Source organism: Python bivittatus, unplaced genomic scaffold (assembly GCF_059951505.1).
Source record: "Python bivittatus isolate LINGU-HERP-01145 unplaced genomic scaffold, Pbiv_v1 ctg000430_np1212, whole genome shotgun sequence".
NCBI classification, from domain to species: Eukaryota; Metazoa; Chordata; class Lepidosauria; order Squamata; family Pythonidae; genus Python; species Python bivittatus.
The window spans coordinates 3,660,614-3,667,223 of record NW_028277071.1 but is presented as its reverse complement, the minus strand read 5'-3'; positions in this window follow the sequence as shown (position 1 = coordinate 3,667,223).

Genomic DNA, 6,610 nt, shown 5'->3' with positions numbered 1-6,610 from the left:
AAAGGCCGTTGAGAATTTGCAGTGGTAATTCCTGCTGGCAGCAGTGAATAAAATGAAACCCGGAGAAAAGTTTCAGTTTTGGGTTAAAAGCATATGCTAATGGCAAAAAGTTAAGATCACGGCTAATGGAGTTCTCTCCACAGATTTTCAAATCACTAAAGGCACAAGACAAGGTGTCCAATCTCACTCATTATTCATCATTGCTCTCGAAATATTGGCAGAAAAGGTCCAAGGTGATAAATAAATATCAAGTCTTAAAAATCTGTGGAGAAGATAAGCTTAAATGTTATGCTGATGATGTAGTATTAACTATCACAGAGTCACAAAGGGCAATGAAACAGTTGAGGAAAACAATTCACAGCTTACAAAATCAATGTCCAAAAAAGAAAAATAATTACAAGATATTTAATGGTAGAAGTTAATCTCTTGCGGGAAGAATCTGGCTGCCAGATAGCCCATTCACTGAAATCTCTTGGTCTGCACTGAGTGGTAATAATGAAGAAATGTATCAAAATAACTATGCCAAATTATGGCAAGAAATCCAAAGTGATCTCAAAAGGTGGAGAAATCTAAAGCCAACTTGGTTAGGATCAATTGCAATTAATAAATTGAATGTATTACCCAAGGTAAATTACTTGTTCCAAATGGCAGCAATTGCAATCTCAGAGAAAATCTTAAAAGAAATTCATAAGAAGTTGTCAGCAAATTTATATGGAGTGAGAAAAGACCTGGAATTAAAATAAAAGTTGTACAAGATGCAAAAGATAGACAAGACCAACAACGTCACCCCTGACCTCCCCTTTAAATGCTTTCCATGTTGGAGACAATTATTGGAAGGAAAATGTAAATTATGTATCCAGAGTTTAAATTATTTATTTATTTATTTATTTATTTATTTATTATTACATTTCTATGCTGCCCATCTTCCCCAGAAAGTGTCTCTATGTGGCTTACAATTAAAAACCAAGGCAATAAAAGCAATAAAAATGTAAATGTCCCTCACTTCCAAACTCCATTGGAAGAATATGAAATCTGATGACATACTTGTACACTAATTTAAATATTCTGCCAAGATATGTCAGAGTGACCTAAAACATTATTTTTTATGAAAGGGAAAATGCTCTTGGGGAAAACATAAAAAAAAAATTTTTTTTCAGTGGATCTAGGCTGGCTGTTATGAATTCCTTTCATTCATTATAAACAGTTTTCAGTAGGAAACAGATGAATTGCTAGAAGGAACATGAATAATAATATTATGATCTACCTTTAATTCTTAGACTTACTTCTAGTCTTTAGTTCTTCTATCTTCCACTTGAGTGTTTCTTTGGTGGGGGGGAGGGAGAATGAGTTTTGAAGCATGCTTGAGGACAAATGATGAATATTACTTTTTTCTGGGATGATGATAGTCCTACAGAGAGCTTCCTTATCCTAGGAAAAGTTGTAGCTGTTTCATTAGGTCATACAGGCCCTACATCCCCATGGATGCTGAAGCAGATGTTTAGAAACAAATTCCAAGTGCTACAGAGCACCATTGTTCCCTAATATTCAGAGAAACGACTGAACCATTAAATGTTGACATTCAGTTAGCTACAAACAGTGATTCAATAGTATAGCATTGATGAATCATTCCACAGTAAGTAAATGAGAAAAGCTCAATACAGAAATTGAATAAAAACACTGGGGAGAGATTTGTCATAACTGTGTGTGTGTGTGTGTGTGTGTGTGTGTGGTGTATTTATTATTTATTTGCCAGGTAAGAAATATCAGTGGGAATCAATCTATATTAGCTTAAGAATGAAGGAACTAACCAGCAAGAAACAGGAGAAATAATTTGTGCTGCAAGTAATGACAGTCATTAACTCAGTCCAGGCATCATATTAGAGAAAGATGCCTGGTTTGAGATGTGCTACAGTTAGGAAGAGAAAGTCTTTACTTGAGCTCATCAACCAGTTCTTCAGATGGATGCCTTGTGAAACCCACTGGGTCAGATATCATGTAGAACTGAGATAGGATACCAGCGAGTATGAAATCCCCTGACAGAAAATACTTGTGCTTAATAAGGTGTGGTTTCCCCACAGCACATACTGTAGTAGCAGGAATAAGGCATGTAACCCCTGACAGTAACGCTGCCATCACTGCCATGAAAAATAACATCTTCTTTGAGAAAACATACATCACCACATATGAACCAGTTTGGTCTGCAACAATGAAACCTAAGAAAAAACTCTCACTAATTAGAATAGGCTGCATATATATGCTTTCCCAAAGAGCAGATGGCTACATCTCTAGCTCTCTGGTCCCACACTTAATAGCTCCTTTCAGTCTTGAGCTGTTCTTTTGCATTGTCCCTTGGAATTCCTCAAGGAATTGAGAAGAAGCTACATTACAATTACAGAGGAAACCAATGGACGTTCAGTGAAACTCCTTGGAGACTTTGAGTAGAAAATAGAATGATGATATTTATGGAAAAAGGCTCATAACTGAAAACAGTATAGGAGCTGGAGAAAAAGAAAAAAGAAAAAGGAAATCCCAATGAACAAATGCCAAACAAGCAACATTTTGCTGGTTCTGTAGCTGTAAAGATGGAATTCTCTGGAACAATAGAATTACCCAACTTACACCGGCTGGATTCTAGGAAGTACATTAAAACATGACTTTGCCAAAGAGCCAAAGAGAAGTGGACCCACCATGTTATAGGCTCCCATCCCCCTTTAGTTTTGTTTGGTGAGATCTTTAAACACTTGGATTTTTGTATTTGCCATTTAATTATCTTATGACATTAGCTTTGAACCTTCCTAACAGAAGCAGGTCTGTAAGCTGCTCAGAGTCCTTTGGGATGGGAGCAGAATGTAATGCTTGGAAAATAAGCAAATAATAAACAAATATCCTTGGAGACAAGTTTTTAATTGGGCTATATTTACAAAGTCAATACATTTTAGAATAGAAAGTTCTAAAACCTGGGAGAGCCACGTTTTTCATTGCTGCTTTTACTGCAAAGTAAAAATGCTGATTGGTTCTTTTCACTCATTTCAAATGATTTTCAATCAATATCCTCATAGTCACATGATCTGGGCCATAAATTTGTTTCCAGCTTGGTGACTGACATGAGCCTCCACCTTATCAAACCAATCAACTTATCCACAATTGATATTTTATAGCCCTGCAGCAAGGCCTCTTGATCAGTGATGTGGGAAATGGAAAGAGTGGACCCATCCTTCAGACTACTCCTTCCTATTTAATGTGGAATTTAATTGGTACTACAAAAACATTTTCCAGTGAGATGGCAGAGACAGCAGGAGTCACAGAAAGACTGTCCTTGTAGTTATATGGTTGCATGGCAAAGGATTCTTTGAATGACACTTACCTGGATTGAGTTTGGACTTGATTTGGACATGGTTTGGCAGTTTGGGCTCTATTCCTGGAGAAGCAGGCCTGAGGATGGGCCACACTTGTTACCCTGGCCATGCTGGTTGCACCTGTGGGGCTGGAGGTGGTTTTGGAGGTGGTCCCTCTGTGCTCTTGTCTGCTGCCATCTCTCCCTCTGTGGATGTCTTTCTTTGGTGGAGGTTAATTGGCAGTTCTGTTGGAGGGATGGTTAGGAGGCCTAGGCTGCGTGCTGGGCCAGCTGGGCCAGTGTTTTTTGTTTTGTTTTGTTTTGGTATGTATGTATTTATTTATTTAGGCCAGCAGCTGGCAGCAGTGGAGGACTGGACTTTGCTTACCGCCAGTCGGCGATGCTGAAGGATTGCAGTTACATGCTGCTGACAGAGGTCCTGTGCTTGCTATGATGTGGTGTGACCCTGATGGCTGAGGCTGGGAGTTGTCCCTTGGCAACTTTCCATTTGGCAACTTTTCACCTGAGAGACCAACCAGGACACTGAGACACTGGAGGTATTGGCAGTGGCTAGGTGCAGGAGGGGGATAACAGTAGAGTGGCAGGCTAGTGTGAAACCTTCCTCCCCTGGAAGCCATCTTGCCTTCCCTTCTATCAGGCCTGGAGAGGAAGAAGAACAAGATGACACAATGATTGTGGATCACTTTGTTGTGGATTCTCTCTACTGGCTAGGTGTGTATGATTGTGGGCTGGCCCCTAGGAAGAGGTACAACTGGTGCACAATATAAAGTTGTGCAACAGCCCTCCTAGCTAGAAATGCCACCTGCTTTTTGAGCAGGAGTCCTGGGTGCAGGAGGATCCCCAGGTTGCACACCAGGTCTATTTGGGTTCACTGCACCCACTCCAGCCCCAAAGATGACATCCCAAAGCCACTCGGTCTTGCCATGGTTCAGCTGAATCCTGTTGCTCCCCATCTAGACCCAGGCACCAGGATCAGATGTCCACGGCATTGGATGTCACATGTATAACCTGCTAGTCATCAGATATCCTACCGGTATAGTGAGCTGGCCAAAGAATGACATGTCACCTCCCGACTACCTCCTGACTGTAATGTATTCTATGTGGGGCTGCCACGGAAGACTATCCAGAAACTTCAGCTGGTGCAAAATGAAGTAGCACGGGCAGTTATGTGGGTTTCTAGAACAACACATCTTACACTTCTACTTTGCAAGCTGCATTGGTTACCAGTTTGTTGGTACATGTTGATGGCATGGATCTTGTTCTTCCCATTGAGCTGGCTCTTCAGGACCTGTCTTATACCTCAATGGTACTTGGATGTTGCTGTCTTCCTTTCCTCTTCATCGTGGTTCCCATGTGACTGTGGGATACCAAGGTACTTGTAGCTGGTCTCTACTGTATGTCTGCTATGTGGCCCACTGGTAGTTCAGCCCAATCATTCTTAACTACCTTCCCTCTCTTTACTACCATCTGCCACACTTCTCCAGTCTGAATGACATCCCAATATCCTCACTGTAGATCCATGTCAGGTGGATCAGCGAGTCGATGTTTCGTTCACTCTTAGCATACAGCTTGATGTCATCCATGTAGAGGAGGTGGCTGCTGGTAGTTCCACTCTTGAACTTGTCCATCTGGCTGAGGGGGCTCAAGCCTATGCAGAACAGCAGCAAGGGCAATGCATCACCTTGGTATATGCTGCATTTGATGGCCACGTGTATGAGCTGTCTTGAGTTGAGTTCCACTTTTCCCTTCCACAGTCCCATTGAAAGTGAGTGTTAGGCAGTCTGGTGGGAGCCTGCTGCTAGCAGCTGGTTTATCTGCACTGCTAGGTGTACATGCACTGCTGTGTAATGGATGGCATGAGCGGGGAAGATTCTGGAATGGAAGTTCAAGGTTGTCAGAAGGGGGGAGAGACATTCGAGGGCAAGCACCTCTGCAGCCCGCAACAAGAATGTGGGAAGATGAAGAGGATGAGGCTGGCCCCTCCCTAGAGTCTCACGGGGTATATCCACTAGTTGCTTTAGCATAGGTTTAGTCTGGCGAGATTCTGTCCATTAGGTGCAAGCTAATAAAGGAACTGAACTGTATTGGATGGCCTTGTTGTTGTTCTTGGGCTGAACCCTGACATCAATCTCGCCATGTCTCTCCCCCTTCCTGACAACCTTGAACTTCCATTCCAGAATCTTCCCCACTCATACCACCTATTACAGCTGTTAGTTTCTTTAGCCAGTAGATGTGGATCATGTCTGGGCCAGTGCTGCCCAGCTCTTCATGTTCTTGAGCCGTTGTTGGAAGTCTGCTACTGTGATGGTGACAGGTTCCTGTTCTTGGAGATTGCTATGGTCTGCTCTCAGCCACTTTGCACTGGTGTTATGTGTCTTCTCTTTCTCCCCTATGTTGTTCCAGTACTGTTCTGTTTCTGCTGTTGGTGGCTCTGCTGTTACTATGTTGTTGCACTGCAGTTGGGAGTACCCCTTGGTTCTTTGGAGAAAAGGGCATTCATCTTCTTGGCCTCTGCTTCTCTAGTTTATCTCCTTAGCCTGGCAGCCAGTGCTATGAGCCTTTGTCTAGCAGACTCTAGGGCTTCAGATAAAGTCAGGGCCTTGTATTTTTTGTTCCATAGCTGAGTCCTATCTCTTCTCTCCACACCCTTCTGTAGTTCCACCAGTTGAACTTCTCTCTGAGTTCCCTTGATCTTAGCATCCAACCTCATTTTCTGGGGGGGGGGGGGTATGCACTGCTGTTCTTCTTGATCATGTAACCAAGCATCTCCAGGAGTACAGTAGCTGTAGTGTATACCAGTTCAGTGGTTTGAAATATGGTGGCAGTAGAGATTGTCGTGAGGTCTCATTGGCATCTTCTAGCATACTATCTGATGGTACTTCTCCACTGAGCCTTGCTAATTGGTCTTGAGGGTTGACTGTAGCTGGTTTATCCATGATCTTATGCCTCATATCAACTGCTGTGCTCTGCAGTGGAGGGGGTGGCAGTGTGTTCCACCTTCAGATGTTGGCTGCACATTAAGTTGTTCTTCCGGGTCTTCTTGAGTCTGGGATGGTATTCTTCTTTCTCACTTTCTCCTCCTTCTCTTCCTCTTAGATGGGAAATTCTTGCAATGTTGTAGAAGTGCTCTGACATTGCTCCTGGGATTTTCCCCCCAACTTTCTAGTTCTAGATTGCACTTTGGAATACTGCATTTCATTTAAACATCCACTTCATGTAAAAACTGCTGCCCCTCCTCCTCCTGCTACAACAACA